We start from the raw sequence: 19876 nt of genomic DNA on the forward strand, positions 1-19876 counted from the left end.
AGTCCAGGACCAGATGGGGTGAAACATTGGGGGAGAAACTGAGGGGGGGAACAGGAGGCTGTAAACAGAGAGGGAGAAACAGGAGGCTGGAAACAGAGGGGGAGAAACAGGATTCTGGAATCAGAGGGGGAGAACCAGGAGACTGGGAACAGAGGGGGAGAACCAGGAGACTGGGAACAGAGGGGGAGAACCAGGAGACTGGGAACAGAGGGGGAGATACAGGTGTCGGGAAACAGTGTGGGAGAAACAGCAGTCCGGAAATAGTGGGGCAGAAACAGGAGTCTGGAAACCGAGGGGGAGTAGCAGGAAACTGGAAAGGAAGGGGGAGAAACAGGAGGCTGGAATTTGAGGGGGCGAAACAGGAGGCTAGAAGCACAGGGGGAGAAACAGGAGGCTGGAAACAGACGGGGAGAAACACGAGGCTTCACGAGTCCAGTTTGGAGACACAAAGATACTTTATACCTCTCATCTCAGGCCATTATACACATACTTCCTGCTCTGCTTGCTTATGAGCTCAAGTTTGAGTGACTCTCATTCTCGCTGACTGCTTCCAGATTCCGGTCCTTTACCCACGTTCAGTCTGCATTATAAACGTGCAGTCATTTCAGCCCGCGTTAACTTTCCCAGTCAGCTGGTGCTGTTCTGTTGACGCTACACCCCGTGTGAAAGAAAGTAAACACTGCCTTTCAGTCTTGTGTGTTTGGATTGTGTGAGCTGACACTTGCTCCACATTATCCAATGGGCATTTGACCAGAGGTGAAAGTTCAAAGTTCCTTGATCATGTTCTTCTCCAGAATAAGCAATGGTTTAATCCACAAAACACATCAGAACAGCTACTTCCCCAATCTGTATGCTGCTTAAAGGCTTGTAGTGTGCAAAGAGATGAAAACAAGGAAGACCCAGAGAGTGAAAGAGGGGATGAAGGGAAAGGAAGGTCAGCAAAGAGGAAAGGGACATTGAGTATATTTATGAAAGGGAAACGTGTGAAAAGGGTCAAAGGCATGACAGAGATCAGAGAGAAAATGACCAGTACAGGGAGAATGACAAGAGAGATTAGAAGAGACAAGGAGAGAGGCAAAGGGATAACATATGAGGGATAATTGGAGCTGTCTATTGATTTTGCAAGATTCTGCTCACTCAGTCTCCGAGATAAAGAGCGGCTGGACCTCGACCACCTCTCCCGCTTCGGAATCAGAGTAGATGAGGGTCCAACAAAGGAAACCTCCATTGACCTCCGGCGAGTATTTCCAGTCTCGCCTGAACAAGACTGTAAAACCCCACCCACTGTATCTACAAACTTGCTCAATGCTGCATCTTAAATGAGTTTTGCATCAAAAAAAGAGCTTTTGAGACACTGAGCAGAATTTTTCTGTGTCCAGCGAATGTAAAAACGGGAGAATTGCTGATTGTTTTTCAGGCGGAATCTTATCCAGTCAATCTGTGGAAACATGGGCGGGACCGATTCTCCAGGCAGTGGGCGGGGCCTGGGTCACAAGGGCGGAGGCAGTGGGCGGGGCCTGGGTCACAAGGGCGGAGGCAGAGGGCGGGGCCTGGGTCACAAGGGCGGAGGCAGTGGGCGGGGCCTGGGTCACAAGGGCGGAGGCAGTGGGCGGGGCCTGGGTTACAAGGGCGGAGGCAGTGGGCGGGGCCTGGGTCACAAGGGCGGAGGCAGTGGGCGGGGCCTGGGTTACAAGGGCGGAGGCAGTGGGCGGGGCCTGGGTTACAAGGGCGGAGGCAGTGGGCGGGGCCTGGGTCACAAGGGCGGAGGCAGTGGGCGGGGCCTGGGTCACAAGGGCGGAGGCAGTGGGCGGGGCCTGGGTCACAAGGGCGGAGGCAGTGGGCGGGGCCTGGGTCACAAGGGCGGAGGCAGTGGGCGGGGCCTGGGTCACAAGGGCGGAGGCAGTGGGCGGGGCCTGGGTCACAAGGGCGGAGGCAGTGGGCGGGGCCTGGGTCACAAGGGCGGAGGCAGTGGGCGGGGCCACATTATCAGGAGATCCGACTAGAACCACGAATTGAACGAATGTAGAAAAAATAAAAACTGGCTGTGCCCACAGCCCCCCCCTCCCCCGGGTCAGGTACAGCCCCCCCCCCTCCCCCGGGTCAGGTACAGCACCCCCCCCCCTCCCCCGGGTCAGGTACAGCCCCCCCCCCCCCCGCCCGGGTCAGGTACAGCCGCCCCCCCTCCCCCCGGGCCAGGTACAGCCCCCCCCCCCCTCCCCCCGGGTCAGGTACAGCCCCCCCCCTCCCCCGGGTCAGGTACAGCACCCCCCCCCTCCCCCGGGTCAGGTACAACCCCCCCTCCCCCGGGTCAGGTACAGCCCCCTCCCCCGCCCGGGCCAGGTACAGCCCCCTCCCCCGCCCGGGTCAGGTACAGCCGCCCCCCCCCGCCCGGGTCAGGTACAGCCGCCCCCCCTCCCCCCGGGCCAGGTACAGCCCCCCCCCCTCCCCCGGGTCAGGTACAGCCACCCCCCCTCCCCCGGGCCAGGTACAGCCCCCCCCCCCTCCCCCGGGTCAGGTACAGCCCCCCACCCCCCCCCGGGTCAGGTACAGCTCCCCCCCTCCCCCGGGCCAGGTACAGCCCCCCGCCCCCCACCGGGCCAGGTACAGCCCCCCGCCCCCCCCCGGGCCAGGTATAGCCCCCCGCCCCCCCCCGGGCCAGGTATAGCCCCCCGCCCCCCCCGGGCCAGGTATAGCCCCCCGCCCCCCCCCGGGCCAGGTATAGCCCCCCGCCCCCCCCCGGGCCAGGTATAGCCCCCCGCCCCCCCCCGGGCCAGGTATAGCCCCCCCCCCCCCCCCCCCGGGTCAGGTACAGCACCCCCCCCCTCCCCCGGGCCAGGTATAGCCGCCCCCCCCTCGCCATCACAGACATCAGAGGCCCCCAGTATTACTGACCCCCTGATCCCCCCACAACCCTGGCTCTCAGGCAGCACCGTTGTGATAGTCTTGGGTGCGAGATTGCAGGTGATTGGGGATCAGGAGCTGAAAGCAAGGTGCTGGGAGTGGGGGTCTCTGGGGGAAGATGTTGGGTGCGGTTAACCCTCACCTTGCTGCCTGGATGAGGTCACTCAGCTTCTCGCAGTACTGCTTCCCGGTTCTCCTGGCCAGAGATCTGGATCATGCTGCCACTGCCTCCCAGGTTGCGTTTCCACCTTTTCCCCTGAGACAACGTCCTGCTGGGGTGGGAAGAGGGTGTCCCACCTTTCCTCCACTGCCTCCAGAAAGCTGGTCAGGTCTGATTCTGAAAACCTGGGAGCTGACTTCCTGGCAACCCTCTGTAACCCTCTCTCTCTGTAACCCTCTCTCTGTAACCCTCTCTCTCTGTAACCCTCTCTCTCTGTAACTCTCTCTCTGTAACCCTCTCTCTCTGTAACCCTCTCTCTCTGTGTAACTCTCTCTCTCTGTAACCCTCTCTCTGTAACCCTCTCTGTCTGTAACCCTCTCTCTCTGTAACTCTCTCTCTGTAACCCTCTCTGTCTGTAACCCTCTCTCTCTGTAACTCTCTCTCTGTAACCCTCTCTCTCTGTGTAACCCTCTCTCTCTGTAACCCTCTCTCTCTGTGTAACTCTCTCTCTCTGTAACCCTCTCTCTCTGTAACTCTCTCTCTGTAACCCTCTCTCTCTGTGTAACTCTCTCTCTGTGTAACCCTCTCTCTCTGTAACTCTCTCTCTGTAACCCTCTCTCTCTGTGTAACTCTCTCTCTCTGTAACCCTCTCTCTGTAACCCTCTCTCTCTGTAACTCTCTCTCTGTAACCCTCTCTCTCTGTGTAACTCTCTCTCTCTGTAACCCTCTCTCTGTAACCCTCTCTCTGTAACTCTCTCTCTGTAACTCTCTCTCTGTAACTCTCTCTCTGTAACTCTCTCTCTCTGTAACCCTCTCTCTCTGTGTAACCCTCTCTCTGTAACCCTCTCTCTCTGTGTAACCCTCTCTCTCTGTAACCCTCTCTCTCTGTAACCCTCTCTCTCTGTGTAACCCTCTCTCTGTAACCCTCTCTCTCTGTGTAACCCTCTCTCTCTGTAACCCTCTCTCTCTGTAACCCTCTCTCTCTGTAACCCTCTCTCTCTGTAACCCTCTCTCTCTGTAACCCTCTCTTTCTGTAACTCTCTCTCTCTGTAACCCTCTCTCTCTGTGTAACCCTCTCTCTCTGTAACCCTCTCTCTCTGTAACCCTCTCTCTCTGTAACCCTCTCTCTCTGTGTAACCCTCTCTCTGTGTAACCCTCTCTCTCTGTAACCCTCTCTCTCTGTAACTCTCTCTGTGTAACTCTCTCTCTCTGTAACCCTCTCTCTCTGTAACCCTCTCTTTCTGTAACCCTCTCTCTGTAACCCTCTCTGTGTAACTCTCTCTCTCTGTAACCCTCTCTCTCTGTAACCCTCTCTCTCTGTAACCCTCTCTCTCTGTAACCCTCTCTCTCTGTAACTCTCTCTCTCTGTAACCCTCTCTCTCTGTAACTCTCTCTCTCTGTAACCCTCTCTCTCTGTAACTCTCTCTCTGTGTAACCCTCTCTGTTACTCTCTCTCTGTGTAACTCTCTCTGTGTAACTCTCTCTCTGAAACCCTCTCTCTCTGTAACCCTCTCTCTGTGTAACCCTCTCTCTGTGTAACCCTCTCTCTGTGTAACCCTCTCTCTGTGTAACCCTCTCTCTCTGTGTAACCCTCTCTCTCTGTGTAACCCTCTCTCTCTGTGTAACCCTCTCTCTCTGTGTAACCCTCTCTCTGTAACCCTCTCTCTCTGTGTAACCCTCTCTGTCTGTAACCCTCTCTCTCTGTAACCCTCTCTCTCTGTAACCCTCTCTCTCTGTAACCCTCTCTCTCTCTGTAACCCTCTCTCTGTAACCCTCTCTCTCTATCCTCTCTCTCTCTCTCTCCCTATCCTGTCTCTCTCTCTGTGTTATTCTCTCTCTCTATCCTATCTCTCTCTCTCTCTCTGTCTCTCAGTCTCTGTCTCACTCTCTCTCTCTCTGTTACTCTCTCTATATCCTGTCTCTCTCTCTCTCTCTGTTACTCTCTCTCTCTATCATGTCTCTCTCCCTCTGTTGCTCTCTCTCTCTCTATCCTGTCATTCACTCTCTCTCTATCCTGTCTGTTTTTCTGTCTCTCTCTCTATCCTGTCTCTCTCTCTCTGTTACTCTCTCTCTATCCTGTCTCTACTTATGTTACTCTCTCTCTCTATCCTCTCTCTCTCTCTGTTATTCTCTCTCTCTACATCCTCTCTCTCTCTCTATCCTGTCTCTCTCTCTCTCTATCCTGTCTCTCTCTCTGTTATTCTCTCTCTCTACATCCTCTCTCTCTCCCTCTCTCTGTTACTCTCTCTCTATCCTGAATCACTCTCTCTCTGTTACTCAAACTCTATCCTGTCTCTCTCTCTCTGTTACTCTCTCTCACTCTATCCTGTATCTCTCTCTCTCTGTTACTCTCTCTCACTGTATCCTGTCTCTCTCTCTCTCTGTTACTCTCTCTCTCTATCCTGAATCACTCTCTCTCTGTTACTCAAACTCTATCCTGTCTCTCTCTGTCTGTTACTCTCTCTCACTCTATCCTGTATCTCTCTCTCTCTCTCTCTGTTACTCTCTCTCTCTATCCTGAATCACTCTCTCTCTGTTACTCAAACTCTATCCTGTCTCTCTCTCTCTGTTACTCTCTCTCACTCTATCCTGTATCTCTCTCTCTCTGTTACTCTCTCTCACTCTATCCTGTATCTCTCTCTCTCTCTCTGTTACTCTCTCTCTCTATCCTGAATCACTCTCTCTCTGTTACTCAAACTCTATCCTGTCTCTCTCTGTCTGTTACTCTCTCTCACTCTATCCTGTATCTCTCTCTCTCTGTTACTCTCTCTCACTCTATCCCGTATCTCTCTCTCTCTCTCTGTTTCTCTCTCTCTATCCCGTATCTCTCTCTCTCTGTTACTCTCTCTCTATCCTCTCTCTCTAGCTCTCTGTCTCTCTCTCTGTCTCTCTCTCTCTATCCTCTCTCTCTCTCTCTGTTACTCTCTCTCTATCCTCTCTCTCTCTCTCATGTCTCTCTCTTCGTTACACCCTCTCTCTATCCTCTCTCTGTTACTCGCTCTCTATATCCTGTCTCTCTCTCTGTTACTCTCTCTCTCTATCCTCTCTCTCTCTCTGTTAATCTCTCTCTCTATCCTGTCTCTCTCGCTCTGTTAGGATACTCTCTCTCTCTCTCTGTCCTCTCACTCTCTATCCTCTCTCTCTCTCTGTTACTCTCTCTCTCTCTTTCTCTCTCTGTTACTCTCTCTCTATCCTCGCTCTCTCTATCCTCTCTCTCTAGCTCTCTGTCTCTCTCTCTGTCTCTCTCTCTCTATCCTCTCTCTCTCTCTCTGTTACTCTCTCTCTATCCTCTCTCTCTCTCTCTCATGTCTCTCTCTTCGTTACACCCTCTCTCTATCCTCTCTCTGTTACTCGCTCTCTATATCCTGTCTCTCTCTCTGTTACTCTCTCTCTCTATCCTCTCTCTCTCTCTGTTAATCTCTCTCTCTATCCTGTCTCTCTCGCTCTGTTAGGATACTCTCTCTCTCTCTCTCTGTCCTCTCACTCTCTATCCTCTCTCTCTCTCTGTTACTCTCTCTCTCTTTCTCTCTCTGTTACTCTCTCTCTCTATCCTGTCTCTCTCTCTCTCTGTTACTCTCTCTCTCTTTCTCTCTCTGTTTCTCTCTCTATCCTCGCTCTCTCTATCCTCTCTCTCTCTCTGTTACTCTCTCTCTCTATCCTGTCTCTCTCTCTCTCTGTTACTCTCTCTCTCTCTTTCTCTCTCTGTTTCTCTCTCTATCCTCGCTCTCTCTATCCTCTCTCTCTCTCTGTTACTCTCTCTCTCTATCCTGTCTCTCTCTCTCTCTGTTACTCTCTCTCTCTCTTTCTCTCTCTGTTACTCTCTCTCTCTATCCTCGCTCTCTCTATCCTCTCTCTCTCTCTGTTACTCTCTCTCTATATATCCTGTCTCTCTCTCTCTGTCTCTCTCTGTCTCTCTGTTACTCTCTCTCTCTTTCCTGTCTCTCTCTCTCTTTCTCTCTCTGTTACTCTCTCTCTCTGTGTTACTCTCCCCCTCTATCCTCTCTGTCTCTCTGTTACTCTCTCTCTATCCTGTCTCTCTCTGTCTCTCTGTTACTCTCTCTATCCTGTCTCTCTCTCTCTGTCTCTGTTACTCTCTCTCTCTGTCTCTCTCTCTGTTACTCTCTCTCTCTCTATATCCTGTCTCTCTCTCTCTCTCTATCCTCTCTCTCTCTGTTACTCTCTCTCCCAATCCTGTCTCTCTCTCTCTGTTACTCTCCCCCTCTATCCTCTCTCTCTCTCTGTTACTCGCTCTCTTTATCCTCTTTCTCTCTGTCTGTTACTCTCTCTCCCAATCCTGTCTCTCTCTCTCTGTTACTCTCTCTCTCTATATCCTGTCTCTCTCTCTCTGTTACACTCTCTCTATCCTGTCTCGCTCTCTGTCTCTCTCTCTCTGTTACACTCTCTCTATCCTGTCTCGCTCTCTCTCTCTCTGTTACTCTCCCTCTCTATCCTTTCTCTCTCTCTCTGTTACTCTCTCTCTATCCTCTCTCTCTCTCTCTGTTACTCTCTCTCTATCCTGTCTCTCTCCCTCTGTTACTCTCTCTCTCTGTCACTGTCTCTCTCTATCCTGTCTCTCTCTATCCTGTCTCTCTCTATCCTGTCTCTCTCTATCCTGTCTCTCTCTCTCTGTCTCTCTCTCTCTGTCTCTCCCTCTCTGTCTCTCTCTCTCTCTCTCTCTATCCTGTCTCTGTTACTCTCTCTCTCTATCCTGTCTCTCTCTCTCCGTTACTCTCTCTCTCTATCCTGTTGCTCTCTCTCTCTCTGTCTGTTACTCTCCCTCTCTATCCTCTCTCTCTCTGTTACTCTCTCTATCTATCCTGTCTCTCTCTCTCTGTCTCTCTCTCTCTCTATCCTGTCTCTGTTACTCTCTCTCTCTGTTACTCTCTCTCTCTATCCTGTCTCTCTCTCTCTGTTACTTTCTCTGTCTCTGTTACACACTCTCTCTCTCTAACCTGTCTCTCTCTCTCTGTCTCTCTCTCTCTCTCTCTATCCTGTCTCTCTCTGTTACTCTCACTCTATCCTGTCTCTCTCTCTCTGTCTCTTTGTCTCTCTCTCTCTCTATCCTGTCTCTCTCTCGCTCTCTCTGTTACTCTCTCACTCTATCCTGTCTGTCTCTCTTTGTCTCTCTCTCTGTCTCTCTCTCTCTGTCTCTCTCTCTCTGTCTCTATCCTGTCTCTCTCTCTGTTACTCTCTCTCTCTATCCTCTCTCTCTCTGTTACTCTCTCTCTCTATCCTGTCTCTCTCTCTCTCTGTTACTCTCTCTCTATCCTCTCTCTCTCTCTGTTACTCTCTCTCTCTGTTACTCTCTCCCTCTATCCTGTCTCTCTCTCTCTCTGTTACTTTCTCTCTCTCTATAACCTGTCTCTCTCTCTCTGTCTCTGTCTGTCTCTCTCTCTCTCTCTGTTACTCTCACTCTATCCTGTCTCTCTCTCTGTCTCTCTCTTTGTCTCTCTCTCTCTCTATCCTGTCTCTCTCTCGCGCTCTCTCTCTGTTACTCTCAAGGCCCAGATTGTAATAACTGAGAGAGGTTTAGGGCAGAGATTACTGATACAAAGCCCAGATTGTAATAACTGAGAGAGGTTTAGGGTAGAGATTACTGATACTATCCCAGATTGTAATAACTGAGAGAGGTTGAGGGCAGAGATTACTGATACAAGGCCCAGATTGTAATAACTGAGAGAGGTTTAGGGCAGAGATTACTGATACAAGGCCCAGATTGTAATAGCTGAGAGAGGTTTAGGGCAGAGATTACTGATACAAGGCCCAGATTGTAATAACAGAGAGAGGTTTAGGGCAGAGATTACTGATACAAGACCCAGACTGTAATAACTGAGAGAGCTTTAGGGCAGAGATTACTGATACAAGGCCCAGATTGTAATAACAGCGAGAGGTTTAGGTTAGAGATTACTGGTACTATCCCAGATTGTAATCACTGAGAGAGGGTTAGGGCAGAGATTACTGATACAAGGCCCAGATTGTAATCACTGAGAGAGGTTGAGGGCAGAGATTACTGATACTATCCCAGATTGTAATAACTGAGAGAGGTTTAGGGCAGAGATTACTGATACAAGGCCCAGATTGTAATCACTGAGAGAGGTTTAGGGCAGTGATTACTGATACAAGGCCCAGATTGTAATCACAGAGAGGTTTAGGGCAGAGATTACTGATGCTATTCCAGATTGTAATAACTGAGAGAGGTTTAGGGCAGAGATTACTGATACAAGGCACAGATTGTAATCACTGAGAGAGGTTTAGGGCAGAGATTACTGATACTATCCCAGATTGTAATAACTGAGAGAGGTTGAGGGCAGAGATTACTGATACAAGGCCCAGATTGTAATAACTGAGCAAGGTTGAGGGCAGAGATTACTGATACAAGGCCCAGATTGTAATAACTGAGAGAGGTTTAGGGCAGAGATTACTGATACAAGGCCCAGATTGTAATAACTGAGAGAGGTTTAGGGCAGAGATTACTGATACAAGGCCCAGATTGTAATCACTGAGAGAGGTTTAGGGCAGAGATTACTGATACAAGGCCCAGATTGTAATAACCGTGAGAGACATGAACAGTGTGGATCGGGAGCAGCTGATCCCCTTAGTTGAAGGGTCAGTGACGAGGGGGACACAGGTTCAAGGTGAGGGATAGGAGGTTGAGGGGGGATGTGAGGAAGAACTGTTTGACCCAGAGGGTGGGGAGGGTGTGGAATGTGTTGCCTGGGAGGGGGGGGTGGAGGCAAGTTGTCTCACACCCTTTAAAAAGTCCCTGGATGATCACTGGGCCCATCATCACATTCAGGGCTGTGGGCCAAGTGCTGGGGAATGGGGTTGGGTGGGGATGTTAGGTGGTTCTGACGGGTCAGTACAGACTCGATGGGCCGAGGGGTCTCTCCTGCACTGTGGGAATCTGGGATTGTGTGATGGGGAAATGCTGGGATCTGGAATGTTGTGTCTGAGCCGGAGGGGGAAGGAGATTCCATCAGGAAGAGATTGAATGGGAAGCTGAGGGGAAAATATTGACAGGGTTACGGGGACTGGGAATAGTCAAACTGCTCCTGCAGGCTCTCCATCCTGGATTGACGGGCTGAATGGCCTCCTGTGCTGTCCCCATTCTATGATTCACACACAAGTGACCCTCTGGGTGTCTATTAGAGCCCACTCATTCCTCCAGGATCAGTTCCAGCATTTCAAGCTCAGATCCCAGTACGTTATAGCTGGGGGCAGTGAGGAGTAAAACAGAAATAGGAATGAGTGTGTGTGAGTGTCGGTGTGGTTATGTTTCTGTGTTTCTGTGTGTGTGAGGGGGAGATTCTAAGTGTCTGCACGTATTTCTGTGTGTGTGTGTGAGCTTGTGTGTCTCCCTGTGTGTGTGTGTGTGAGAGAGATTGTGTGTCTCCCTGTGTGTGAGCTTATGTGTCTGTGAGTGGTTGTGTGTTTCTGTATGTGTGTGTGTATGTCAACATGTGTTTCTGTGTGCCTGTGAGTGTGTGTGTGTCTCTGTGTCTGTGAGTGAATGTGTGTGTGTGTGTGTGTGTGTATGTCTGTCTCTCTGTGTCTGGGTGTGTGTGTGTATCTGTGTCTCTCTGTGAATATGTGTGTGTCTCTCTGTCTCTATGTGAGTGCCTCTGTGTTTGTGTCTGTGTGTGTGTATGTGTGTGTGCATCTGTCTCTGTGTCAATGAGTGTGTGTGTGTGTGTGTGCATCTGTGTCAGAGTGTGTGTGTGTGCATCTGTCTCTGTGTCAATGAGTGTGTGTGTGTGTGTGTGTGTGCATCTGTCTGTGTCAGAGTGTGTGTGTGTGTGCATCTGTCTCTGTGTCAATGAGTGTGTGTGTGTGCATCTGTCTGTGTCAGAGTGTGTGTGTGTGTGTGTGCATCTGTCTCTGTGTCAATGAGTGTGTGTGTGTGTGTGCATCTGTCTCTGTGTCAATGAGTGTGTGTGTGTGCATCTGTCTGTGTCAGAGTGTGTGTGTGCGCGTGTGCATCTGTCTCTGTGTCAATGTGTGTGTGTGCATCTGTCTGTGTCAATGAGTGTGTGTGTGTGTATCTGTCTCTGTGTCAATGTGTGTGTGTGTGTGTGTATCTGTCTCTGTGTCAGTGTGTGTGTGTGCATCTGTCTGTGTCAATGAGTGTGTGTGTTTATGCATCTGTGTTTGTGTCTGTGTGTGTGCATCTGTGCATCTGTCTGTCAATAAGTGTGTGTCTGTGCATGTGTGTGTGTGTGTGTGTCAGCATGTATGAGTGTTTAAATCTCAATTATGTGCAGTTTCAGGCCAAATGCCCCATTGAGCCTGCTCCCCCACTCAAACAGATCATGGTAAACACACACAGAGAAATATACAGGTAGTTTGGATGTATTTATTGACCTGTTAATGTGACTGAATGCTTCACATCCTGGTTTGCCATAGACACAAAAAATGAGACAGCATTGTAAGCAGTGTAGCTGGAAATATCAAATTGCAAAGAGTTTTTCATGTTTAGTAAATGGACAAAACTGGTGGTGATGTTTCAGAGCAGGGAAATGTAAATTGACACAACTTAGATTGAAAAGGGATAGAACAACATACTTTAATAAATGATGAAAAGACAGAAACCGTGGAAGCTCCAAATGTCCCGATATTTCACAGCTGGATTCACACAATACACACAGCAATGTCTCTGATATAGTGGAATTGTTGGAAATGTGGTTCATCTCAGTGCGGAGGCTGCCTTCATGTTCCAGAGTTAATCTGATCACTCTCATCAAAACAGGATCCACATTTCTGTACAATGTGAGTGAATTGTAAACTCAGTGAGTTCAGGTTCAATGTTTAAAATAACCAGGCCCTTTTCTGTGGCTGCTTTGGGGAATGTCAGTGGGATGTAGTTTCCAGGCAAGTGTGAACAATTGTATTGGGGAATCATTGGAAGCAGTTTCCATTGAGAGCTTCCTGCATTCTGGAAATGTGTGGGATCTATTCAGAGATAGGAAATGGATGGATGAATAAAGATGCAGTTTGGTGTTAATTACATGAGACTGTCGGCTTTGAAGATTCCCCAGTTCCATGTGCTGAGAGACAGGAATGATTAAACAATGTCTACAATTCAAAGCCTTCAGGCAAGTGAAAAAGCAGGAGAACAACTGAATCCACAAACGCTGCCACAGACAGTATTCCAAGCTTCAACTTCATGTTTGAATGTGAAATAAACCCCAGGCCACACTGGGATGCTGAACTATTTGATTCCTGTTTTTTTTAAATAAAAATCTGTGCTGAAATATTCCTTGGACAGAGCAGAGGGAATTTGACTCTGGATTTAGCCCATTCCAGGATTTGTGTTGGGAACATTTGAGGAAGGGTGCAGATTAAACATTATTCCTAACCGCTGGAATTGAAGTTGGGGGCTGATTGAATCAAACATTGAAAACAATGAGGGAAAGGGAGAGGCTGATAAAGAACAAGTTTTTTCCTGCTGGTTGGGGATTCCAGGATTTGGGAATATTTGGGGGTTAGCCTCAGTTTGGAATTTGAGAATTGTAGGAATGAAAACATTGCCAGATGTGGTGTGGGGTTAGTTTGAAACAATCTTCTGCAAATGGCTATTGATGCTCAGACACTTGTTATTATTTTCAATCTGGGGTTTGATAGATTTCCCTTAGTCCAAAGGGGTAAAGAGAAAGAGAGTTTCGATCACAGATCAGCCAGGATCTTATTGAATATCGGAACAGGCTTTCAGGAAGATTGTTCCAGATTCCAAACACCCTCTCGGTGAAGTGATTTTCCACATTTCACTTCCCCATCATTTCCAATCTGGGCCCTCTAGTTCATCACCATCTCTTGAGAGGGAAGAGTTTCTCACTCTTTAACCTGTCCATAACTGAGGATCTTCAATTTCCTTGTCTGTATCTGCGTGTCTCTCTGTGTCTCTCTATTTTTCTGTATCTGTGTCTCTTTGTGTTTCCTTGTCTGTATCTGTGTACCTCTCTGTGTCTCTGTATTTCTCTGTATCTGTATCTCTTTCTGTTTCCTTGTCTGTATCTGTGTATCTCTGTGTCTCTGTATTTCTCTGTGTCTGTGTCTCTTTCTGTCTCTTTGTCTGTATCTGTGTATCTCTCTGTCTCTCTATTTCTCAGTATCTGTGTCTCTTTCTGTTTCCTTGTCTGTATCTGTGTGTCTCCCAGTGTCTCTGTATTTCTCAGTATCTGTGTCTCTTTCTGTTTCCTTGTCTGTATCTGTGTGTCTCTCTGTGTCTCTGTATTTCTCTGCATCTATGACTCTCTATCTCTATGTATCTGTGTCTCTCTGTCTCTATCGCTCTGCCTCTCTATCTATTTCTCTGTATCCATATCTGTGTATCCGTGTCTCTCTTGGTTTCTATCTCTCTGCGTGTCTCTTGTCTCTGAGTTTCTCTGTGTCTCTGTCTCTGTGTTTTTCTCTCTGTGTGTCTCTGTGTTTCTCTGCATCTCTGTCTCCCTGTGTTTTTCTCTCTGTGTATCTCTTGTCTCTGTGTCTCTGTCTCTCTGTGTTTTTCTCTCTGTGTGTCTGTGTGTCTCTTGTCTCTGTGTTTCTCTGTGTCTCTGTCTCTGTGTTTTTCTCTCTGTGTGTCTCTGTGTTTCTCTGCGTCTCTGTCTCCCTGTGTTTTTCTCTCTGTGTATCTCTTGTCTCTGTGTCTCTGTCTCTCTGTGTTTTTCTCTGTGTGTCTGTGTGTCTCTTGTCTCTGTGTGTCTCTGTGTCTCTGTCTCTCTGTGTTTTTCTCTCTGTGTGTCTGTGCGTTTTGATAGTAAGGGCCTAGTATTTTCAGCTCTGAGCTGAACCCACAATCTCCGGAGCGAAGATCGCTGTATTGAAGGCAGGAGGCCCAATCACTCTCTGTCTGGTTTAGTTTTGTAATGTTTAAGTTTTTAAACGTCTGTTAGCCTTGTTGGGGATCTCACTGCAGTTTGAGAAAAGCAAACACTGAACCCACACTAAACCCCCCCCCAACACAGGACTGATCAGAGAGTGTGAAATGGAACTGCTGTCAGACTGGGTTATTAAACTGACAGAAGGGATTTGAAAAATCTCTCAATGTTTTACCAATTAAAAACTCTAATGTCCCACATCATAAATATCTGATCATTGAACATAGAACATAGAACATTACAGCGCAGAACAGGCCCTTCGGCCCACGATGTTGCGCCGACCAGTTAAAAAAAAACAACAACAATGACCCACTAACCTAAACCAATCCCTTTTCGTCCATAAACCTGTCCACAGACCTCTTAAACGCCCCCAAACTAGGCGCATTTACGACTGCAGCAGGCAGGGCATTCCAATCCCTCACCACCCTCTGGGTAAAGAACCTACCCCTGACATCTGTCCTATAACTACCCCCCCTTAGTTTAAAGCCATGCCCCCTCGTGTTAGATTTTTCCATCAGAGGAAAAAGGCTATCACTATCCACCCTATCTAAACCTCTAATCATCTTATATGTTTCAATAAGATCCCCTCTTAGCCGCCTTCTTTCCAGCAAAAACAACCCCAAATCCCTCAGCCTCTCCTCATAGGATCTCCCCTCCATACCAGGCAACATCCTGGTAAACCTCCTCTGCACCCTCTCCAAAGCCTCCACATCCTTCCTGTAATGTGGGGACCAGAACCGCACACAATACTCCAAGTGCGGCCGCACCAGAGTTGTGTACAGTTGCAACATAACGCTACGACTCCTAAATTCAATCCCCCTACCAATAAACGCCAAGACACTGTATGCCTTCTTAACAACCTTATCTACTTGATTGGTGTATCTCTCTTTTACAGATCAAGTGATGGGTTGAATTTTGGACGCTGTAGATTTCCCTCAGCTGATTATGAAGATCTCTGAGTGACACAAACACAATATCTGCTCTCGGTGACTGTAACAGTCAAATTGTCTCTGTTTATCATTCTGAATCTGGAACTGAGACAATCGTGGACAGGATTGCAGTTTTCAGTGTGAAATGTATACGGTGATTTTTGTTGTAATGTAATTGTAGTTAATAGTTTTCTTGGAGTTTAAGTTTCATGTATAAATAAAGAACTTTTCTTGTTCCTAATTTACAATTGTTCATTTCCCGTGATGTTGAGCTGTTTTTTTCTCTTTCTGGTCTCTGTTACAGTTGTACAGATACCGGGCAGCTCAGATCACATGGGTTCTGATCGCAGTGTGAAGCTGAAAAGGATATATGTACTTTTGTTAACTTTAAAATCAATTTCCCTGTAAAATACTCTCTGAATTTTTAAATATACATTGAATGCAAAACTAGACCTGACTTTGCCTAATTCTGTCTCTCTTTTTGTATTTCTTGATTAGTGTATTTATGTGTGTGTCTCTCTATCTATATCTTTATGTGGTTTTGTACATCTCTCTGCCTCTATTTATCTGTATCTCTCTGTCTGTATATCTCTGTTTATCTGTGTGTCTCTCTCTGTCTCTGTATTTCTCTCTATTTGTGTCTCTCTCTGTCTCAGTATATCACTGTTTATCTGTGTGTCTCTCTCTGTCTCTGTATTTCTCTCTATTTGTGTCTCTCTCTGTCTCTCTGTATATATCTCTGTGTATCTGTGTGTCTCTCCCTCTGTCTCTGTATTTCTCTCTATTTGTGTCTCTCTCTGTATCTCTGTGTATCTTTCTCTGTGTTTCTCTCTCTGTCTCTGTGTCAATACCTCTCTGGGTATCTGTGTGTGTTTGTGTCTTTGCATTTCTCTATATCTGTCTCTGTCTCTGTGTCTCGATGCTAAGGGCCTAGTATTTTAGGCTCTGTGCTGAACCCACAATCTCTCTGATTCTGAGAGAAGATCAACATTGAAGGTGTGAGGCCTCATCACTCTGTCTGGTTTTGTAATCTTTACATTTTTAAACCCTGTCTCTTAAAAGTCTGTTAGAAGTCCTCCATTTTCAAATCTTTACCCTGCTTCTGCTGTGTCTCAGACTCCACCTGGTCTGCACATCTTTGGACTGTGGAAGGAAACCAGGAAGAAACCCACGCAGACATGGGGAGAATGTGCAAACTCCATTCCCAAGCCGAGAATTGAACCCGGGTCCCTGGTGCTGTGAGGCGGCAATGCTAACCATCGTGTCCCCGTGCTGTCCTATCCCATGTACTGGGATGCAGTGAAAGGTTTGGTTTCTTGCACACTGCACAGACAAAAGGCCAATCAACCTAACCCGCACTTCTTTGTACTGTGGGAGGAAACGAGAATTTCTTTAATCTGTCCTTAAAGAATTATTGACTAATCTTTAAACGTCCACATGAACCCTGACAGAACAAGGCCAACATGGGGGAATCTAGTATCAGGTTTGAAAATGGATTCATTAGTGTCAGAAGTAGAGTTATATTAACACTGCAATGAAGTTACTGTGAAAAGCCTGTAGTCACCAAGCTCTGGGACCTGATTGGGTTACACTGAGGGAGAATTTAGCACAGCTGATCCACCTTTCAAACTGTGAGAGTAAACCGGAGGAAACCCACACAGACACGGGGAGAATGTGCAAGCTTCACACAGACAGTGACCCCCAGCACTGTCTCAGAGTAAGGGGAGGGGGTAGGATGTTTAGGACTGAGATGAGGAGGAATTTCTTCCCTCAGAGTCATAGAGTCACACAGTGAAGAACAGGCCCTTTGGCCCATCGACTCTGCACCAACAGGAACTCCCACTAAAGCTGTGCTAGCCCAGTTTTCCATCTCTTGTCCCGTATCTGGGAACGTCGGGATGTTTTGAGCGCTCATCCAAATGTTTTTGAAAGATTGGAAGGTTTCCAGCCTCCATTCCCTTCCCAGGCAGCGTGTCCCCGATTCTCCCCACCCTCCGAGTGAACATTCCTCACAACTCCCCTCCGACTCACTCCGACTAAAACCCTGTCCCCTCGTGACTGACGAGTGAGGTGAGCAGAGCTGCACACAGTGTTCCAGCCTCCCCATCGCTCTGTGTAACTCCAACTTGAACTCTTTACTCTTATTCTCTACACCATGACTGATAAAGGCAAGTGTTTCATCTGCCTTCTTTACCCCCTGATTCACCTACTCTGCTGCCTTCAGGGATCTGGGAATCATTTCCCGAGATCCGTATGTTCCTCTGAGCTTCCCAGTGTCCCGTCACTCATTAAATACTCCCTCACCTTGTTACTTCTTCCAAATGGCATCAGCTCCCACTTATCAGGGTTAAATCCCATATGCTGTGCCTATCTGACCCAACCCAGTTCTATCTCCCTGTAACCTCCAACCTTCTCCCCGATTAACCATCCCACCAATCTTGGTCTCATCTGGACACCTTGCTGATCATTGCCCCCAGATTATCCTCTGTAACATTGATATAGAACAATAATAAACCCCCCCAGCACTGAGCCTTGTGGGACCCCACAACTGGACACAGGCCTCCAGTCACTCAAACAGCTTTCTACCACCCACCCTCAGTGTCCAAACCCTAAACCAGTTTCCAATCCATCTCCCCAACTTTCCCAGAATTCCGGGATGGGAAATCTTTGGAATTCTCTATCCCAGAGGGCTGTGGAGGCTCCGTCATCGTTCACAGATTGAGATACCAGAGGAAACCACATCCCTGTGTTCAGATTCCTGATACAAAGCCCAGATTGTAATAACTGAGAGAGGTTTAGGGCAGAGATTACTGATACAAGGCCCAGATTGTAATAACAGAGAGGTTTAGGGCAGAGATTACTGATACAAGGCCCAGATTGTAATAACTGAGAGAGGTTTAGGGCAGAGATTACTGATACAAGGCCAAGATTGTAATAACTGAGAGAGGTTTAGGGCAGAGATTACTGATACAAGGCCCAGATTGTAATAACAGAGGTTTAGGGCAGAGATTACTGATACAAGGCCCAGATTGTAATAACTGAGAGAGGTTTAGAGCACAGATTACTGATACAAGGCCCAGATTGTAATAACTGAGAGAGGTTGAGGACAGAGATTACTGATACAAGGCCCAGATTGTATTAACTGAGAGAGGTTTAGGGCAGAGATTACTGATACAAGGCCCAGATTGTAATAACTGCGAGAGATTTACGGCAGAGGTTACTGATACAAGGCACAGATTGTCATAACTGAGTGAGGTTTAGGGCAAAGATTACTGATACAAAGCCCAGGTTGTAATAATGGGAAAGGTTTAGGACAGAGGTTACTGATACAAGGCCAAGATTGTAATAACTGAGAGGTTAGGATAGAGATTACTGATACAAGGCCCAGATTGTCATAACTGAGAGAGGTTTACAACAAAGATTACTGATACAAGGCCCTGATTGTCATAACCAAGAAAGTTTTATGGCAGTATTTCCTGATACAAGGCCCAGATTGTAATAATGGGAAAGGTTTAGGGCAGAGGTTACTGATACAAGGCCCAGATTGTAATAACAGAGTGTCTATTAATTGTAGTTAATAGTTTTCTTATAGTTTAAATTTCATGTATAAATAAAGAACTTTTCTTGTTCCTTATTCACAATTGTTCATTTCCCGTGATGTTGAGCTCCTGTTGCTTCTCTTTGTGGTCTCTGTTACAGTTGTACAGATACCGGGCAGCTCAGATCGCATGGGTTCTGATCTCAGTGTGAACTCAAAGATCAGATTCACTTTTGTTAACTTTAAAATCAATTTTCCTGTGAAATATTCTCTGAATTTTTAAATAAACATTGAATGCAAAATTAACTAATTCTGACTTTGTCTAACTCCATCTCTCTTTCTCTATATCTGTTAGTATGAATTTGTGTGCGTGTCTCTCTACATATCTCTCTACATATCTGTGTGTCTCTGCCTCTGTATTTCTCTGTATCTGTTTCTCTTTGTTTCCTTGTCTGTATCTGTGTATCTCTCTGTGTCTCTGTATTTCTCTGTATCTGTGTGTCTTTCTGTTTCCTTGTCTGTATCTGTGTATCTCTCTGTGTCTCTGTATTTCTCTGTATCTGTCTCTCTTTCTGTCTCCTTGCCTGTATCTATGTGTCTCTCTGTGTCTCTGTATTTCTCTGTATCTGTGTCTCTTTCTATCTCCTTGTCTGTATCTGTGCATCTCTGTGTCTCTGTATTTCTCTGTATCTGTTTCTCTTTGTTTCCTTGTCTGTATCTGTGTATCTCTCTGTGTCTCTGTATTTCTCTGTATCTGTGTGTCTTTCTGTTTCCTTGTCTGTATCTGTGTATCTCTCTGTGTCTCTGTATTTCTCTGTATCTGTCTCTCTTTCTGTCTCCTTGCCTGTATCTATGTGTCTCTCTGTGTCTCTGTATTTCTCTGTATCTGTGTCTCTTTCTATCTCCTTGTCTGTATCTGTGCATCTCTGTGTCTCTGTATTTCTCTGTATCTGTGTCTCTTTGTTTCCTTGTCTGTATCTGTGTGTCTCTCTGTGTCTCTGTATTTCTCCGTATCTATGACTCTCTATCTCTATGTATCTGTGTCTCTCTGTCTCTATCGCTCTGCCTCTCTATCTCTCTATTTCTCTGTATCCATATCTGTCTGTCTCTATCCCCTCTGTATCTGTGTCTCTCTTGGTTTCTATCTCTCTGTGTGTCTCTTATCTCTGTGTTTCTCTGTGTCTCTGTCTCAGTGTTTTTCTCTCTCTGTGTCTGTTGTCTCTGTGTTTCTCTGTGTCTCTGTCTCTCAGTGTTTTTCTCTCTGTGTTTTCTCTCTGTGTGTCTGTGTGTTTCTTGTCTCTGTGTTTCTCTGTGTCTCTGTCTCTCTGTGTTTTCTCTCTGTGTGTCTGTGTGTTTCTTGTCTGTGTTTCTCTGTCTCTCTGTGTTTTTCTCTCTGTGTGTCTCTGTGTTTCTCTGTGTCTCTGTCTCTCTGTGTTTTCTCTCTGTGTGTCTGTGTGTTTCTTGTCTGTGTTTC

Source organism: Carcharhinus amblyrhynchos, unplaced genomic scaffold (genome assembly GCF_965287045.1).
Source record: "Carcharhinus amblyrhynchos unplaced genomic scaffold, sCarAmb.v2.hapA scaffold_774, whole genome shotgun sequence".
NCBI classification, from domain to species: domain Eukaryota; kingdom Metazoa; phylum Chordata; class Chondrichthyes; order Carcharhiniformes; family Carcharhinidae; genus Carcharhinus; species Carcharhinus amblyrhynchos.